A 21,445-nucleotide genomic window follows, 5' to 3' on the forward strand; every position below is an offset into this window, starting at 1 on the left:
TGGCCATGTTATTGAGCCACAGCATGCAGAAAAGTTGGTGGAGTGGATAATGAAGCCGTCCTCATCCTCCTCATCCTCTGTCACCCAGGCTTATAGTAGTTTGCCTTCCAATGCAGCTGCCAAAGCGGCCTATTCCACCGGCTCCTTGTGCACAGTTACTCCTTCCGTAGCCCCACCAACATGCACGGAGGAGTCCCCAGAATCATTCAACCACAGTGTTGATTACATGCTGAAGGAGGATTCACAGCAATTTGAAGGCTCTGATGTTGGTTCCCAGGTTGAGAAAGGGAGTAACATGAGCCTAGAAAGAGGGGGTGCCACAGAAGTACAAGAAACTGGCAGTCATGTTCCCCCAGTTGCAGCATACTGCCAAGTTTGCTCCAGTGACGAGGGGGGAGGGGATGATATCACTGACTGTACTTGGATGCCTGAGAGAAGAGAGGAGGAACGTGCGGAGGAGGAGGAGGTACAACACCAATGAGGCAGGATGTCCTCCAGGGAGCAGCTTAAGGGCAGCCACCCTATTGCATCACACCGCAGAGCTATTCCACTGGCTCCTTGTGCACAGTTACTCCTTCTGTAGCCCCACCAACATGCACGGAGGAGTCCCCAGAATTATTCAACCACAGTGTCTATTACATGCTGCTGGAGGATTCACAGCAATTTGAAGGCTCTGATGTTGGTTCCCAGGTTGAGAAAGGGAGTAACGTGAGTCTAGAAAGAGGGGGTGCCACAGAAGTACAAGAAACTGGCAGTCATGTTCCCCCAGTTGCAGCATACTGCCAAGTTTGCTCCAGTGACGAGGAGGGATGGGATGATGAGGTCACTGACTGTACTTGGGTGCCTGAGAGAAGAGAGGAGGAACACGCGGAGGAGGAGGAGGCACAACTCCAACGAGGCAGGATGTCCTCCAGGGGGCAGCTTAAGGACAGCCACCCTATTGCATCACACCACAGAGCTCTGCAGGTGCAGGGAGCTGCTGACTCCCCGCTGACTTTTAAAAGTTCCTTGGTGTGGGCCTTTTTCGACACGTGTACAGCAGATCATACCGTTGCTGTTTCCAACCTATGTCTGAAGCAGATCAAGCGTGGCCAAAACAGCAGCCACTTGGGCACCACATGCTTGACCAGACATATGACGACCTTCCATGCAGTCCGTTTTCAACAGCACTTAAAAGACCCACATCAAAGAACAAGGTGGACCTCTCCTTGCTCCTCATCCGCTGGGATTTCCAACCCCACTATAACTCCAGTCCTCTCGAAAACCTGCACTGAGACGGGGGGCGTGGCCACGGGCTCCAAGAAGGACGTGTAGTTAAGGAGCTCCACAGCCAGACGGAGAGAATACGCCACCATCCGAGTGCAACGGCACTATACAGAGCCACAAACGGACCCATTGGACCGCTGCACACCGCGGGCATGATGAGGCGATGGAAGAATCCGCAGCAGCCACTCAAACTGCTGGATTTCTTCACTATGCCCTCGCACGGACCATGACAAAATGGTGGTGGCGCCCGGGAACAGCAGCACACGGACAAGGCCGTAGGTCCTGGACTGACATCCACCGCCACACACTACACCAAGATGCCCAGCCAATCATCCTCTGGGACATCCAGCCCCTTCATAAAGAGTCCCGCAAAATCAAGGCCCAGGAGGGAATCCCCAGCTAGGCCGCAGCTTGAATCAGAGGTGGAGGTAAGCGGGCCGCTCAACCCACATACAAACCAAGGGGCTCAGGAGGAAGGGGCTCTGGAGGGAGATCCTATAGCTGACTTCCCCACTTCTGATAGACCCATATTGGACACAATATTAAAAGAGATGCTGCTGTCCCTGCCCTCATCCCTACAGTCTGACATGATCACAGACATTAGTAAGTGCACAAGGGAGGTACAAGCTCTAGGCCTCAGAGTAGACCATGTGGAAAAAAAAGATGGAAGAATATACAGTCAGGTCCATCAATATTGGGACTTTGACACAATTCTAATCTTTTTGGCTCTATACACCACCATAATGGATTTGAAATGAAACGAACAAGATGTGCTTTAACTGCAGACTTTCAGCTTTAATTTGAGGGTATTTACATCCAAATCAGGTGAATGGTGTAGGAATTACAACACTCACATTTCTGACGATCCGACAGACTACTGATACCACTGGCACTGCCAACATTTTATTTACAAGCGCTTTTTATATCGTCAGAAATGTGAGTGTTTTTACCCTCAATAAATACATTATGAGTTTTATACAGTATCACGCTATGTGCTCTCATATTTCCTTCACTTATATCATTGATGCCTGATTGGACCTATCCCTAATAAACATACCACTGCAAGCACCCGGGCCACCAGGAATTGTGTCCTGAGCGGTAGCTGTCACCAAGGATCCCCACTTTACATGCTAGATTGACCCAGTGGGTATATGCCCATCTGTGTCCAATCTCTCTGGTAAGCCTTTACTAAGAGTGGTGGTGGATCTTCTATCAACTCCTTCACTGTTTTCATTTTTCAGTTTACTTTATTTTTGGTGTCACCAGTATAAGGACTGAGACTATATGACGAAGACCAATACTTATGCTTTTTTCACTACATGTACTTTATATATGGTATCACTTTCTTCACAGACTGTGTTCACTGATTTTGTCCACTGGTTGTGATATTACTGGGATAATCACATCAAGTGATCCTACGGATCATTTAAATGTTTATTAGCACTACACTTTTTTATATGTTATGTTTTCTGCAAGATTTGATCACTTGTTGTGTTAGCTGCTTACTTATTTTATTTATCTACAGAAGACAGCGCGATATACACATATTCTTTTTTCACGGGTGTGTTATTCCCTCATTATCCCATTTACAAGGAGCAGATAAAAGGTCCAGAGTTCATTTCAAGCGTGCTATTTGCATTTGGAATCTTTTGCTGTCAACTCTCAATATGAGTTCCAAAGTGCTGTCACTACCAGTGAAGCAAGCCATCATTAGGCTGAAAAAACAAAACAAACCCATCAGAGAGATAGCAAAAACATTAGGTGTGGCCAAATCAACTGTTTGGAACATCCTTAAAAAGAAAGAACGCACTGGTGAGCTCAGCAACACCAAAAGACCCGGAAGACCACAGAAAACAACTGTGGTGGATGACCGAAGAATTCTTTCCCTGGTGAAGAAAACACCCTTTACAACAGTTGGCCAGATCAAGAACACTCTCCAGGAGGTAGGTGTATGTGTGTCAAAGTCAACAATCAAGAGAAGACTTCACCAGAGTGAATACAGAGGGTTCACCACAAGATGTAAACCATTGGTGAGCCTCAAAAACAGGAAGGCCAGATTAGAGTTTTCCAAACAACATCTAAAAAAGCCTTCACAGTTCTGGACAGATGAGACCAAGATCAACTTGTACCAGAGTGATGGGAAGAGAAGAGTATGGAGAAGAAAAGGAACTGCTCATGATCCAAAGCATACCACCTCATCAGTGAAGCATGGTGGTGGTAGTGTCATGGCGTGGGCATGTATGGCTGCCAATGGAACTGGTTCTCTTGTATTTATTGATGATGTGACTGCTGACAAAAGCAGCAGGATGAATTCTGAAGTGTTTCAGGCAATATTATCTGCTCATATTCAGCAAAATGCTTCAGAACTCATTGGACGGCGCTTCACAGTGCAGATGGACAATGACCCGAAGCATACTGTGAAAGCAACCAAAGAGTTTTTTAAGAGAAAGAAGTGGATGGTTATGCAATGGCCAAGTCAATCACCTGACCTGAATTCGATTGAGCATGCATTTCACTTGCTGAAGACAAAACTGAAGGGAAAATGCCCCAAGAACAATCAGGAACTGAAGACAGTTGCAGTAGAGGCCTGGCAGAGAATCACTAGGGATGAAACCCAGCATCTGGTGACGTCTATGTGTTCCAGACTTCAGGCTGTAATTGACTGCAAAGGATTTGCAACCAAGTATTAAAAAGTGAAAGTTTGATGGATGATTGTTAATCTGTCCCATTACTTTTGGTCCCTTAAAAAGTGGGAGGCACATATACAAACTGTTGTAATTCCTACACCGTTCACCTGATTTGGATGTAAATACCCTCAAATTAAAGCTGAAAGTCTGCAGTTAAAGAACATCTTGTTCGTTTCATTTCAAATCCATTGTGGTGGTGTATAGAGCCAAAAAGATTAGAATTTTGTTATAGTCCCAATATTTATGGACCTGACTGTAGATACATCATCATCACTGGGGACTTGAATTCCAAACCGTATAAATTAGTGTCACTATATGCCCCGAACTCTCACCAAATACATTTTATAGGAAAGGTACTCAAAAAAGTGGTCTCCATGAAACACTGTAACCTCCTGATATGTGGAGACTTTAACCTTATAGCAGACCCAAAACTGGACACCACTACCAGCAAACCCAAAGGGACATCATCACTGCAGGCGCTACTACACAGAGAAGATCTGTTTGATGCATGGAGATGCCTTCATACCAATGAGAAAGACTACACTTTCTTTTCAAATAGGCACTGTTCATACTCACGTATTGACATATTTTTGACAGACAAATGGCTCTTACAACAAGTAATAAGTGCTTGAATCCACAATATCACGCGGTCTGACCATGCGATTTCTATGTCATTTAAAGAGCAGGGTGTCTCCCCTTCTCCTCCTATCTGGCGCTGTAACCAAAACTCACTCGATAATCTCTCAGCATCTCCAAAACTTCTTTCTCACCAATGAGACATGAGTATCTGACCCACACATTTTAAGGAACGCACACAAGGCCACCATGAGGGGCATTTTCATACAATTGGGGGCCAGGGAAAAGAAACGCTACACGTCCGCATTCAACATATTAATTTCCAAAATACGTACTGTAGAATCTCAAAACAAATGTTACCCTACAGTCACACTAACTAACACCCTTTCCAAACTCAGGTAAAATCTTAGAAAACATCTCTCTCAAAAATATGACATACATCTTAGACAATTGAAACTAAATCACTATGCTAATGCAAACAGAGCTGGTAAGTATCTGTCCAGAAGATCTAAAGCAGCATGCACCAAAACCAAAATAGCAGTGCGCTATATATCTTACATGAAGATAGTTCCATGCCTCAACCAACCACGGAGAAAATACAAAAATTCCTACAAGGAATAAATCTTCACTCTCTCTCCAACACTGATTTAACAAATCTAAATGCCCCATTCACAGCCACAGAAATTGCAAAAGTCATAGCCGCTCTACCCAATGGTAAGTCACCAGGACCTAATGGGTTCTCCAATGAATATTATAAATCCTTCAAACTATACTTTCACCTTACCTAGGTTCAGTATGGAGCAGCGGAATCCTCAACTTTTCCCCAAGAGATGCTGAGAGCTCATATAGTAACTCTGCCCAAACCGGGTAAAGATCTCAATACGCCAGCCAATTTTAGACCAATTTCCCTCCTAAACTCAGATATCAAAGTCTATGCAAAATTACTGGCCAAAACATTAACGAATATCATTCCTACTATTATTCAACGCAACCAGATGGGCTTTGTGAAGGGGAGACAGACCTCTGATGCCACTAGGAGAATTGTTAACCTTATATTTAATGCTGTGAGCAGTCTTACTCCCTCACTGCTGCTGTCCATAGACGCAGAGAAGGCGTATGACAGGGTACACTGGAACTACATGAAGATGGTAATGTCTAAGTTTGGATTCCAAGGTTCTATATTGAAGGTGATCCTAGCATTGTACTCCTTCCCCTAAGCACAGGTGTATTCCTCAGGTTTCCTGTCCTCACTCTTTACCAAACATAATGGTACCCACCAGGGATGCCCCCTGTCACCTACTATCTTCAACCTAATGATAGAACCTGTAGCAGAGGCCATTAGATCACATCCTACAATCAAAGGCTTCCAGTTTGGTCCTAACAAGCATACTATAAACTTGTTTGCAGATTATGTAATATTGCTACTGATTAAACCACACACATCCCTAGAACAAGCACACCAAATCCTAATGGATTTCGGGGAAATCTCATGCTATAAAGTCATCTTCTCCAAATCACTAATTCTAACCCTGGGTGTACCGGAAAACATTCAACATACGTTACAAAAATCACTTCCATATTCTTGTAGTAAAAAAGGCATAACATACCTAGGGGTTAAATTAACAAACACAATCACCTCCTTTACAGATTCCAATCTCAAACCGTTGATGACCAAACTGGAATAACAACTAAAGGAAATTTCCAAAAAAGAACTTTCATGGATAGGAAAACTAGTAGCCTTCAAGATGTCACTTTTGCCACAAATCTTATACATATTTCGAACATTGCCAACCCACATAACTCAACATTATATTAGAACATTATCCAACCTCATGTGGAAATTTTTGTGGAATCGCAAAAAAGCTAGATGTCCCAAACACAATCTAACTCCGCATAAACGGGTAGGAGGGGCAGGCTTAACAGACTTGCATGACTATCTATGGGCAGTAGGATTGGACCAACTCAAACACTGGTTTCAGGAAAATGATAGACCATTATGAGTGGACTTAGAGGAAATGCAGATTTCAACAAAGAAACTTAAAACTTTTCTCATGGGGGACAACTGGAAACATTGGGATATCAAACATCTCTCACCACCAATTTGGGTGTCTATCCAAGCCTGGAGATACCTTTTATCCTTAAAGCACACTGAGGAAGTTGTGATAAAACGCCCACCATCCTATTGATATCCTAGAAGCCCAAATTCCCATGTTATCAATTAAACCACTCCTAAAACACGGTATCACACAAGTATCAGATCTTTTTACTGGCCAACAGCCTAAATCAGCAGAACAAATTATCACTGAATATAACTTACCAAATAAAACATTATTCTCCTGTATGCGTATATCACACTTTCTGAAAGCAAATCCTATCACAAAGACAAAGATGCCTACCAAAGCTACACCCAAAAATAACATCAAAGGGATATACATTTTTTATAACCTCTTTCAAGATAAATAGATTTTTAGGAAAACCATAGCAATCCAAAAATGGGAAACAGAGATGGGTACCACGCACACGATTGCACAATGGCAATCTACTTTCACAGAAATCCATAATGCATCCCACTGCACCAAACACTGGGACTTAACGATCAAAATTATAAGTAGATGTCACTACACCCCTTACAGACTAGCTAAGTTACTCCCAGAACGCTCACTCTCTGCTGGAGGAATTGCGGAAACACAGGACATTTACTACACATGTTCTGGCATTTCCGAGCTTAAAAAGTCTCTGAAATCAAATATTCCAACTAATCTCATTGCTTACTGGTATCATCATACCTCCTAACCCAGCGCTTGGAGTTTTACACTTGGGTATAGAAAAGTTCCCACCACACTTTAGATCAGTGGTTACCGACATCCTCTTAGAAACTAGGAACTTACTTCTCCGCCACTGGAAAGACACTGCCTCTACTAACCTTTCGGATGTGATAAAAGCTGTACATAGAAATTACACCTTTGAACACCTCATAGCAATAAACGCTACATGTTGCAAAATGTTCGATAGACACTGGCTAATTTGGATGGCTAATAGATAAAATAACCAATAATATACTACTTGATGGATATTAATATGATAGATGCTATATGAAAGCGAGATACATGTATCATACTGTCTTACTTGTTTTGTTATGTATGTTTTGTTAATCTTTTAAAACTAATAAACATATAAACTAATAAACTATTAAAAAACCTGCACTGACAGGAAGGAAGGTATAGCAATAGGTGTCACAAGTACTTTCAGCCAATCTGCTAGCAGTACACCACTAGTTGATTTCAGCAGGCAAATTTCCCTACTCCAGTTGCTGAACTGTAAAAAGAAATTTGGTCCCAGCCATTCACATGCTCAGCGTCTAAATGCTAGCTTGGCCAAATTGCTAGCACTGCAACTGCTGCCTATTCAGCTCGTAGACTCTGCCCATTTTTGTGAATTTGTGGAATGTGCTGTACCACAGTGGCAGGTTCCAAAACTGCATTTCTTTTCACGTAAGGCCATTCCGGCTCTCTACCGTCATGTGGAAGGCAATGTTTTGGCCTTGTTGGACAGGGCGGTCAGCAGTAAGGTTCATATTACTGCTTACTCATGGTTCAGCAGGCATGGGCAGGGACATTACCTTTCCTTTGCGGCGCACTGGGTAACTCTTCTGGCAGCTGGGAAGAATGCTGGACAGGGTTCAGTGTTGTTGGAGCTTGTTCCGCCACCACGCCTCCAAAAATCTGCTCCACCCCCTCCTCTTCTTCATCCTCCATGGCCTCTTCTGCAAAATCCTCCTCTGAACCAGCAGTGCTCCTTAGGCATTCAAAGGGCTATTCAAGCAGGCAGGCTAAAATATGCCATGTGGTGCTTGAGTTGTTCTGCCTAGGGAACAGGAGCCACACTGGGGCAGAGATTCTGTCAGCTCTGCAGGGGCAGGCTCAGAGGTGGTTGCCGCCATGCCAGCTTTATCCAGGAATGGTTGTATGCGACAATGGCACCAACCTTCTCTCCGCCCTCTGACAGGGACACTTGACCCATGTTCCATGTTTGGCACACATCCTAAATTTGGTGGTGCAGCATTTATTGACCAGGTACGCAGGCTTACAAGATCTCCTGAGGCAGGCCAGAAAAATCTGTGGTCATTTCCGCCGGTCATACAATGCCAGTACTTGGCTGGTTGACATTCAAAGGGAATGCAAGCTGCCCACCAACCGCCTCATTTGTGACATGCCCACCAGGTGGAACTCAACATTGGCAATGCTGCAGTGGCTGCACACACAGCAGAGGGCCATCAATGAGTACCTGTTTGAGTATGGCACCAGGGGAGCTTGGCTTCTTTTCGCCATGGCAGTGGCTACTGATCAAGGATGCATGCACTGTCCTGTCACCATTTGAGGAGGCCACAAGGATGGTAAGCAGTGACAATGTTGCATCAGTGACACTGTCCCTCTAGTCTCCCTCCTGGAGCACAAGCTTCGTGGAATCATAGACAGGGCACTTGAGGCATAACAGCGGGAGTAGGAGGAGGACTTCCTTTCCTCTCAAGGCCCCCTTTATCGAGATAGCATTCCTGCGGGGCCGCCAAACACACAGGAAGAAGAGGAGGAGGATTGTGTCAGCATTGATATAGAGCAGTGGTCATCAACCCTGTCCTCAGGGCCCATCAACAGGCCAGGTTTGCAAGATAACTGAAATACATCACAGGTGATATCATTTGCAGTATTCTAGTCTGCATCTCCCCAAGGTAAAACATAAAACCTGGCCTGTTAGTGGGCCCTGAGAACAGGGTTGATGAGCACTGATGTAGAGGATAACACCCAGTAGTCTTCAAGGGATAGTTTTCAATCCCCAGAAACCCAAGGAGTTGTACGTGGCTGGGAGGAGATAGTTACAGATAATGTGATCCTTAGTAACCCAGAGGACTCAAAATCGAATGCCTCTGCAAACTTACGCTGCATGGCCTCCCTAATTATGCAAAGCCTGCAAAAGGACCCTAGGATTAATGGTATCAAGGAGAGGGATCATTACTGGCTGGCAACCTTTCTTGATCCACTTTACAAGGGTAAAGGTGCAGAACTCATCCTGCCTTCGCAGAGGGAGCAGAGGATGAAACATCTTCAGGAGGCCATGCAGAAAAGTTTGTGTAACGCCTTTCTAGATCCTGGAAGGTTACTATTACCTAGTGCTGGACAATGTGTTGCTGAGGCTTCGTTCAGTCAGAGGAAGAGCGGTGGAAAAGGTGGCTGGCTGACCAATGCCTTTTAACAATTTTTCAGTCCTCAGCGCCAAAGTCTGGTTCAAGCAACCATCGCCAGCGTCTGCATTATATGGTGCAGGAATATCTAGGGGCAAGAGCTGACTTGGGTAATTGGGTCTTGAGGATGGACCACTGGCCAGAACTTGCTCGATATGCAATTATGCTACTGGCTGTCCTGCATCCAGTGTGCTTTCTGAATGCACATTCAGTGCTGCTGAAGGGTTTGTAATGGACCAAAGAGTGCGCCTGTCCACAGACTCCCTTGATAGGCTCACATTTATAAAAATGAAATCAGTCCTTGATCAGCAGCTATTAAGCATCTGATGTTGATGTAACTGATTGAATTTGCTATGGATCTGGGATCCCTTGAAGACTGCCTATGCTGCCTATCCTATTCCTCCTGAATCTTGATGATGCTAGCTTCCAACAATATTTTTGTTTTTTTGGCACCACTAATGCCCAAGGCCCAATTTTTCTGCCCCTGTTTAAAAGGGGCACGTAATTACAATTTTTCAAATAATATTTAACAGCAGGGCCCATTCCTGCGCCCAACAAGATTAACTGTGAGGGGTTACAGTGTTGTGTCACCACCACCACCCAAGGCCCAATTTTTCTGCCCCTGTTTAACAGGGGCATGTAATTGCAATTTTTGAAATAATATTTAACAGCAGGGCCTGTTCATGTGCTCAACAAGAGTAACTGTGAGGGGTTGCAGTGTTCTGGCACCCCAACATTTAAGGCCCAATTTTTCTGCAGAGTATATAGTGCAGTCCATATAGTACATATACTGCAGTTCAGAGTATATAGTGCAGTCCGTATTGTATATACACTGCAGTTCAGAGTATATAGTGCAGTCAGTGACATAACGGGTGACCCCTCCCCCCTCTGACATCACGGGGAATGCCACAGGGTCCCCGTCAAGTCCCCATGCGTCAGAGGGGGCGGGGTCACCGGGTGGCCCCACCCTCCGTTATTTAAGAACCGTCAGAAGACGAGAGGCGTCACATTGTGGGAGCCTCCCATTATGGATGCAGAGCGTTCCGAGAAGAAGAAGGGAAGAAGACGCTGCGGAGGAAGATGCCGGATGAGAACACCAGAGGAAGAACCAGAAGAAGAAGATGGAGGAAGAAACCGAAGGAAGATAGAAGAAAGAAGATGGAAAAAAGAAGACTTTAAATAAAAGAATTGTCGAAAACTGTCTCTTGTCATTTTTAACATTTTTGACAGTTTTTTGTGAAATGGTAGGGGTACTTTTGTACCCCCTTACCATTTCACACAGGGGGGGCAGGATCTAGGGGTCCCCTCGTTAAAGGGGGCTTCCAGATTCCAATAAGCCCCCCGCCCGCAGAGCCCCACAACCACCGGGCAAGGGTTGTGGGGATGAGGCCCTTGTCCCCATCAACATGGGGACAAGGTGCTTTGGGGGGCTACCCCAAAGCACCCTTCCAATGTTGAGGGCATGTGGCCTAGTACGGTCCAGGAGGGTGGGCGCTCTCTCGTCCCCCCCTCTTTTCCTGCAGCCTGCCAGGTTGCATGCTCGGATAAGGGTCTGGTATGGATTTTTGGGGGGACCCCACGCCATTTTTTTTTAAATTTTGGTGCAGGGTTCCCCTTAAAATCCATACCAGACCTGAAGGGTCTGGTATAGATTTTGAGGGGGACCCCCACACCATTTTTTTTTTAATTTTGTCCGGGGTTCTTCTTAATATCCATGCCAGACCTGAAGGGCCTGGTATGGAATTTAGGGGGACCCCCACACCATTTTTTTTAAATTTTGGTTTGGGGTTCCCCTGTGGGGAAATCCCATGCCGTTTTTATCAATGAACTTTTATGTGTATTGTCGGACCGACAATTCATTAATAGCGGTGAGTAGCTTTAAATGACTTTTTTTCCTTTGAAATGTCATTTTGCTGTCAGACTGTTCTAAACACAGGAAACATGCGCCCCTTTACAGGCATACTATAGACCCCCCAGGTACAAAATTTAAAGGAATATTACAATTTTATTGTTTCACTTTAAGCATTATTAAAATCACTGCTCCTGAAAAAACAGCCGTTTTTAAAACTTTTTTTTGCATTGATCCATGTCCCCTGGGGCAGGACCCAGGTCCCCAAACACTTTTTATGACAATAACTTGCATATAATCCTTTAAAATTAGCACTTTTGATTTCTCCCATAGACTTTTAAAGGGTGTTCCACGGCTTTTGAATTTGCCGCGAACACCCCAAATTGTTCGCTGTTCGGCGAACTGGCGTACAGCCGATGTTTGAGTCGAACATGAGTTCGACTCGAACTCGAAGCTCATCCCTAGTAGAGACAGTCTGGTACCCAGCTGTGTTATCAAACTCTCCTCATCTTGATAAGATTTAACTAGCTTCAAGGATTTACAGATTTACCGCTTGAGAGAATAAACTTTCAACAACTCAACCAGGTGTGTTATATGTCTCACTATATGTATGTATTTTATCAGTTTTAATGAGGGCACAAACAGACCTTTGTTTGACCCTGTCAAACTTAATTAATGTACTTGTACATAACTTTAATTATTTCTAAACCACCTGTACAAGATGTTATCTTATCAAGCTGTATTTCACTACTGTCAAAAGTTCTCTCTTCTTCTAATTAGTGAATTTAAAAACTATGAAGTATCCTAATGAACTTTCACCCAGTAAACTATCTTATAAAAAATATCAGAAAGAAGCAGAGAGGTCATCAACATTTAAAAATGAAGACTTTCTCTATATCTATGGAAAACATAGTATAAAGATTAATAATTATTGCTTTACTTATTGAATAATAATATTGATAAAACCACTACTATATAATAATAATATGAATAATAATAATTATTATATTATCAATAAAACATATGCAAATCAATATGAATAATATGAAATACATTGGCTAATATGAGATTCCACAACAGTACCTTGTCCCCATGTTGATGGGGACAAGGGCCTCATCCCCACAACCCTTTACTTGGTGGTTGTGGGGGTCTGCAGGCGGGGGGCTTATCGGAATCTGGAACCCCCATTTAACAAGGGGGCCCCAAGATCCCGCCCCCCATGTGTACATTGTACCCCTACCAATTCACCAAAAAAAGTGTCAAAAAGTAAAGACCACAATACACAGTTTTTGACAAAAGTTTTTTAAAAAGGAAAAAAGGAAAAAAAAATTGTCCCGCGACATCCATCCATCTTCATGGCACTAATGGACCCGAAAAATAGAATAAAAAAAAACTCGGCCCCGATGGGAGGTGTACCGCCGACTGCTGTCTCTTGGTTGTGACAGCTGTTATATAGGCAAGGTAATAGTTACATAACTGGGCGACCCTGTCCCTTCTGCCATCATTGGGAGGGCGGGGTCATCCGATTAAGTCACCGGGTTGCTCTGCCCTTGCCTATATAACAGCTGTCACGCCGAAAAGACAGTCAGTGGGACACCTCCCATCAAGGTGGGGGGGTTTCTAATTTTCAGGTCCAGGCAACGTGATCAAAAATGGTCTCCTGACGTTTTTACTTTTTTGATACTTTTTTGGTGAATGGTTAGGGGTTCAACACTATACCCATTCACATAGGGGGGCCAGGATCTGGGGGCTCCCTTGTTAAAGGGGGCTTTCAGATTCCAATAAGCCCCTGCCCACAGGCCCCCATAACCTCCGGGCAAGGGTTATGGGGATAAGGCCCTTTTGGGGACCCCAAAGCACCCTCCCCATATTGAGGACATGTTGCCTGGTACGGTTCAGGAGGGGGGCTCCCCCTGAAGGGCCTGGTGTGGACTGGGGGGGATACACCTGCATTTTTTAAAAAATTAATCTTTATGTATATTGCCGGGATCCGGCAATACATGACAGCCGCAAGCAATTTTAAAGGACATTTTTTTTCCTTTAGAAATGTCATTTTGCTGTGGTACTGTTATAAACATGGGGAAGAAGACTAAGGGGATCCCCAGGCATGATATAGTAAAAGGAATATTTCATTTTCATTGTTTCACTTTAAGCATTATTAAGATCTTTGCGCCTGAAAAAACGTCTGTTTTAAAAAAAAAATTTGCATTGCTACATGTCCCCTAGGGCCCCAAACACTTTTCATGGCAATAACTTGCATATAAGCCTTTAAAATTAACACTTTTGATTTTTCACATTCGTGTCAAATAGACTTTAATGGCGTTCACACAAATTTTTTGTCTGTTCGCATATTCTGGTGCGAACCAAACTGGGGGGTGCTCGGCTCATCCCCAATTATGTAATTATGTCTTACTAAAGGAGACACATGTCCAGGTCACCCAGGAAAAAAGACCAAGCAATAAGCACACCCTTACTCTCTGTCAATTACATATCCTATGCGAGACATCAATTACAGGCCCACATGCTCAAAGTTAACCAATCAGAATGTGGTAAAAAATGCCCCCAACTATATCCAATAATGTGGTTGTATAAAGAAGAGACTGCCCTTCACCTCTGGCATCTTCCACCACTTTCGGGTATCGGACCACGCCACACTGTAGCACAGATCCAGGCATCACCACGCTAGCCAAACTGCAAATACACGAGTGATGCCATTGGGCTACTAAACCACGCACATGTGTAGAGCCAACACGGCACTTTCCTGGAAGTGGTGCCGGCAACTGCATTTCAACTCCAGCACCGACAAAGGGGGAAAGAAGGACATGAAACAGCCAATAGCTTGGATCAAACTCCCAGGCAAAGGAAACCACTTAGGAACCAAAACAACCAATCACTATAGAATGGCTGTAGCTTGCCAGGTGTTCACCCTGGAGGGTGGGATCGGATGCCTCACACTACTGCCACGTACACACGGTCAGACATTGATCGGACATTCCGACAACAAAATCCATGGATTTTTTCCGACGGATGTTGGCTCAAACTTGTTTTGCATACACACAGTCGCACAAAGTTGTCGGAATTTCCGATCGCCAAGAACACGGTGACGTACACCACGTACGACGAGACTAGAAAAGGGCAGGTCCGAACCAAGCGCGGCACCCTTTGGGCTCCTTTTGCTAATCTCGTGTTAGTAAAAGTTTGGTGAGAGACGATTCACACTTTTTCAGACTCACGGTTTTCAGATCGTTTTCTGCTGTTCAGTTTGTGCTTGTGGGTTTTATATCTGCTCTTCAGTGCGTAAAGTCAGTTCGTATTGGAGTCTTCTGTGCGATCTTGTCCGCTCGTTGCTGTTTTTCAGGTCGCTCTTCACAGGCCTTGCTGTTCTTCAGTGCGTTCTGTTACTTCGTTCTGAGCAGCCGTTTTCTAGCTATGTTGTGTATACGTACTCCCCGTAGAGTTCGTGCTGTGCGGGGGCTTGGTGTTGGGGTCCTTACCTTGACACAAGTCCAGTCCATGAACAGGGTGGGGAGGAGTTCATGGACCAAGAATTGGTTGCTCCAGCGTGACCAGTTCTGTCATATGCCTTTGCTCCGTGAGATCTGTGAGAATAATCCTGATGATTTCAGGAACTTTCTCCGGATGACGGACCCATATTTCACCGTTTGTTGGCTTTGCTGACCCCTTATATTAGCAGGCAGGATACCTGCATGAGGCAAGCCATCACTCCGGAGCAGAGGATAGTCGCCACCCTGCGGTACTTGGCGACGGGGAGAAGCCTGCAGGACTTGAAGGTCTCAACAGGTATCTCCACCCAGGCTCTGGGGATCATTATCCCAGAGACCTGTTCTGCCATCATCCGTGTCCTGCAGAAGGAGTATATTAAGGTAAGATTTTTATCCTTTAACATCACGTTTTATTGTATATAATGTTTGATAATATATTGTATTTCTTTCCTCATTCCCTAATTACCATGATTGTAATATGCTGTGAATGTCCCCTTTGTCCTCATTCATGCTGGATTTTTATGTAATTATTTTTTTTGTCCTTCATACATATTTGCCTTCACTTACCCCCCAGCATGGTCTCCTGGCCCTATATTCACCTCATTTAGTCACTCAACAATGTATTTTATCAGCTCCATAGTAGTGCTTTACCCCAAACACCCCCTAAAATGTTTTAAAATGTGATTTGTGTTTAAAATTCAGGCAGCGTACCAGAGGCTTTTTTTGGGGTCCCCAAATCAGTTGGAACCCTGCCTCCCCCCAACTGCTAAGTCAGCTGATACCAATTCTCTATCTATCCTCAATCCTCTATCTGCTGACTTTGCCAAACCCATACACACTATAGCCATCTCTTTTGTGGTCAGATTTATGGATGAATTCCCCAAAGCATGTAGTGCAAGGGCCTGCCTGTATACTTTCAAATGGTAACGTTTAAAGTTTTGGTATACTATTATTATCTTGATAGGTAATAGCAGAATGTCCAAATGTGCTCAAATGTGTACAATGTGTATTTATATCTTTGTATTCTGACACTTTTTACCTGTCCAGTGGGCTGCCAATAGTGTAACTAAGGAGAGGCTGGCCAAAGTAACACACATTATTTAGGCATTCATCTCTCAATGAAGTGGAGAGGGTTACCTGTCCAAGAGCTCCCCCCCTATAATGTTAGAAATGGCCCATGAGAGGGGGGGGAATCTGATAGGTGTACCTTATACCTTGGTCTTTAAAAACTCTCTCAAATAAATGTTATCTTGATGTTGGCCAAGAAGGTTTGTGTCTAATGTGCTTGCCCTGTTTATGTGCAAAATGAATATTTTTTTTTTCTTGTTTGACTCCACAGTTTCCTTCCAACCCACAGGAATGGCAGACTGTGGCCTCCCACTTTGCCCAGCGGTGGGACTTTCCTAACTGTGGAGGGGCAATTGATGGGAAACACGTCCACATCGTCCCGCCACCCAACTCGGGGTCATACTATTTCAACTATAAGGGGTTCAATAGTATTGTGATGTTGGCAGTGGTGTCGGCTACTTATGAGTTCCTGTATGTGGACATGGGGAAGAATGGCCGGATGTCCGATGGTGGAGTCATCGCCCAGACGGAGTTCTACAGGCACCTCCAGAATGGCAGCTTGGACTTGCCACCTCCAGAAGACAATGCGGAAGGACTCCCATTCGTCTTCGTTGCGGATGAAGTGTTTGCGCTGGGGGACCATCTTATGCGGCCATTCCCGATGAGGACCCTCACCCCGGACCAGAGGGTTTTTAATTACCGGCTGGCCAGAGCCAGAAGAGTGGTGGAGAACATGTTTGGAATCATGGCCAGCCGGTTCCGCCTATTTCTTACACCCATACACATAGCGGAGTACACACTAAATCATATCATCCTGGCGTGCTGTGTTCTACACAACTTTTTACGGCAACATTCTGCCAACTATGCTGGCTCAGTTGGGCCTGAGGCCGGAATTCCGAATGAACCAACCCTGACGGCGCTTGAAAGTGCCCGTCCTGGCTTGCCCCCCTGAGTGCCTGTGAGGTCCGTCTAAGATACCTTGAATACTTTGCGGGTAGGGGGGCCATCAATATGCCAGACAATGTCTGAAACCTTTTTCAAATAAAAAATCATTTTAACTACTAAAATCTTTGGTGACATTTACTGCTTGTGTTTCTTTTAGCTGACCCTGACAGAAATGTGGTGAGTCCTGAAAATGGCGTGATTGTGTAACTGTCAGGAGACGCAGGTCGCCTCCGTCCGCCGGGCTGCGGGGCGCATGCGCAGCAGACTAGTGTTGAGACGTGCACCCGTTCGCGGCCCGATGGTGCGGCGCGTGCTGGTGCATGGCGGTCCCCGTGTGCGCGCCGTCGCCCGTATGGGTGTCCGGTAGTGCGTCACGCTGACGCGCTTGCCGGGAGGTTACTTTAGACGACTTCAGCGCCCAGTCGGGTTGCTGGTTTGTCGTCAGCTGCTCTTGTGAATCTGAATCCTGATATTCCTTGTGCCTGTCTACCTGATACCCTGACCACTGCCTGTCATAAGGATTACTCTGCCTGTCTGCCTGATACCCTGACCACTGCCTGTCATAAGGATTACTCTGCCTGTCTGCCTGGTACCCTGACCACTGCCTGTCATAAGGATTATTCTGCCTGTCTGCCTGATACCCTGACCACTGCCTGTCTTAAGGATTACTCTGCCTGTCTGCCTGATACCCCTGACCTCTGCTTGTTAAAGGACTATCCTATCTGCCTGCCTGACACCCCTGACCTCTGCTTGCTAAAGAACCACTCTACCTGCCTGCCTGATACCTCTGACCTTTGCTAGTTTAAGGATTGCTCCGCCTGCCTGACTCCTCGGTCCTGACCTCTGCCTGCCCTACGGACTTCCTGTTCTCAGATTCCCGGTCCTGCACGGTACCCACCGGTGCCTTCCAATACCTATTGAGACTCCTAGTCAACCTTCCTAGATCCTGCAGCTACCGGAAGCCCGTGCCTCCGCGTGCCTCCGATCCCCTGTATCACCTTTGGGGGTTCGGGTGTGCGTGGTCGTAAGGGCGAGCCGCTCTCGGCATCTTGGCCTCGGTGAGTATTTGCCGTGACAGTACAAACCAGCCAGATGTCCGAGGCCGACAGAGCGCGCTCCCCCTTGAAGATCCTGTGTCAGCAGGTTTCCACCCTGGCCGACTCAGTGCAAAAACTACAGGAGGGATATACACAAATTGACAGCCGTCTCCAACAACTGATGGGGCCACTCCCTTCTGCCGCCGCAGCTCCCACACCCAGCAGTGAAGGCCTGCTTCACCAGGCTACCACCAGTCCCACAGTGGTCATGGCACTTCCAGAACCTAGGGTCTCCACACCGGAATGGTTCTCAGGGGACCGTAAGAAATTTAGGGCTTTTAAGAATGCTTGTTCTCTTTATTTTGCCCTTCAGCCCCAAACCTTCGCATCGGAAGTGGTTAAGGTGGGATTTGCGATCTCCCTGCTGTCTGAAGAACCTCAGGCCTGGGCCCATGGCTTGATGGAGCAAGGAAGTCAGGTGCTCAATACAATCGATACGTTCTTCGAGAGTATGTCCCAGCTCTATGATGACCCACAGCGTATGGCTACGGCCGAAGCCATTCTGCACCACCTGTCCCAAGGAAGGAGACCAATTGAAGATTATACGGTGGAATTCCGTAAATGGGCGGCCGATACAAACTGGAACGAGCCGGCCCTACGCTACCAGTACCGCCAAGGTCTGTCCGAACTTCTTAAGGACGAGCTGGCCAGGATGGAGACCCCCGCATCCTTGGAGGAATTAATCCAGGCAGCCACAAAGCTGGATAGATGTTTGCGGGAACGTCGTTCAGAACGGTTCCAAAATTCACGCCCTGTGTGGACACCATCGAGACCCCAACCTATACCATCACCTTCTCCTATGTCAGCCGGTTCTACTACACTTCCCGATGCTGAACCCATGCAGCTTGGCCTGGTACGGGCTCCACTGACCTCAGAAGAAAGGCAACATAGACGGCAGTTCAACTTGTGTCTCTATTGCGGGGGGAGCCGGAAACTTCCTGCACAACTGCCCGGTAAGGCCCAGTAAGTTCTTTCAGCCAAAATCAATGAATTGCCAAGACAACAATGCTCCTAAATCTTACGTAATGTTGTTTGTTTCTCTACAGCTACCGGAAGGGGAGTCCCGCCTGCCAGCAATCATTGATTCGGGTGCATGTAGCTGCTTCATGGATGCTGCTCTGGCCCGTAACCTGCATGCACCCTTGCAAACCAAAGCTCAACATCTACAAGTTCACTTGGCTGATGGGTCTCTTCCCAGTTCGGGTCCAATCACCCAAGAGACCCAACCCATTCTAGTAACTACCGACTCCGGGCATCAAGAGCTCCTACGCCTAGACCTTATTCACTCTCCCATGTTTCCAGTCATTCTAGGCTTGCCCTGGCTACAGGCTCATGATCCTCAGATTCAATGGAGTACTAAGGCAGTTTCGTTTCCCTCTCCATACTGTTCTCAACATTGCCTTCCTTTGGTGCCCAAGATCTGTGCCACAGTTACTGCTCCTTCAGTTGACTTCCAACATGTTCCCCAGGAATATCTTGAGTTCCAGGAGGTCTTCAGCAAACAAATGGCCGATCGCCTACCGCCTCATCGACCTTATGACTGCCCAATTGACCTACTGCCAGGGTCAGAGATCCCGTTTGGTCGTATATTCCCCCTCTCAGAAACAGAGCTGGAGGCTCTCAAACAATATATCGACGAAAAGTTGAAGAAGGGGTTCATTCGTCCTTCGTCTTCACCTGCCGGAGCTGGTATATTCTTTGTCGGGAAGAAAGACGGCTCCCTTAGACCCTGTGTGGATTACCGGCAGCTAAATAACATTACCATCAAGAATAGGTACCCACTGCCGCTCATTCCGGAGCTGTTCCAACAGTTTCAATCAGCTAGAGTCTTTTCCAAATTAGATCTCCGGGGGGCCTATAACCTCGTCAGAATCAGGGCTGGGGACGAATGGAAGACGGCCTTCAGGTCCAGGTTCGGGCACTTCGAATACTTGGTGATGCCATTCGGGCTTTGTAATGCTCCAGCCACCTTTCAGCACCTAGTAAATGATATTTTCCGAAAATACCTGGATGATTTTCTTGTGGTCTATTTGGACGATATACTAATTTTTTCCTCCACGATTGAGCTTCACAGGGGGCACGTCAAAACAGTTCTGACCATTCTGAGGCAACACAAACTCTACTTAAAAATGGAGAAGTGCGAGTTTGAGAAATCAGTCGTGCAATTCTTGGGGTTCATCATATCAGCAAATGGGGTGGAAATGGATCCTCAAAAAATACAGGCTATCCAGGAATGGCCAGCTCCATCTGACAAAAGGGGAGTCCAACGATTTATAGGGTTTGCCAACTTCTACCGGAAATTTATTGTCAGATTCTCTGCCATAGTGACACCTATCACCCAGCTAACCCGCCAGCACGGTTCATTCCGGTGGTCCCAAGCCGCACAGGAAGCCTTCCTGAGATTAAAAACCCTGTTCAGCTCCGCTCCCATTCTTCGACACCCTGATCCTTCTCAACCATTTGTACTGGAGGTGGACGCATTGGAGATCGCAACAGGAGCAATTCTTTCCCAAAGACAGGGACCTAAAGCCATCCTACATCCAGTTGCGTTTGCATCTCGGAGACTCAGCCCAGCGGAATTAAACTATGATGTGGGTGACAGGGAGCTGCTGGCCATAAAATTCGCCCTGGAGGAATGGAGACACTTACTTGAGGGGGCACTCCACCCAGTGATGATCTTCACAGATCACAAGAACCTTGAATACATCCGAACAGCAAAACGACTCAAACCTGGACAAGCCCGTTGGGCTCTCTTCTTCTCTCGCTTCAATTTTCATATTTCCTATAGACCTGGTGCAAAGGATGGGAAGGCAGACGCCCTCTCTCGGATGTTCTCAGCTGATCCCCAAACTCCGGAACCAAGCACAATCCTCTCTCCTCAAAATTTCCTTGGGCTGGCACAGGCGGACTTAATATCATCCATCAAAGCCTCATTCAATTCATGTACGGAACCAGTGGTACATTCTTTGAAGAAAGATGGGGATTTTTTTTGGATCCGGGGGAAAATTTTCGTACCTCAGAAGACTCGGTCAACAACCCTCAAAATGTGCCACGACCATAAACTGGCGGGCACTTCGGAGTTAGGAAAACATCTGAGCTGATCTCCCGCTCCTTCAGGTGGCCTGGGTGGAGACGGGATTGCAAGGAGTATGTGGCCTCCTGTCCTCTGTGTCAACGGAACAAGGGCCAAAACACTAAGTCCTGGGGTTTGCTTAAGC

Source organism: Aquarana catesbeiana, linkage group LG10, assembly GCF_042186555.1.
Source record: "Aquarana catesbeiana isolate 2022-GZ linkage group LG10, ASM4218655v1, whole genome shotgun sequence".
Lineage (NCBI taxonomy): Eukaryota > Metazoa > Chordata > Amphibia > Anura > Ranidae > Aquarana > Aquarana catesbeiana.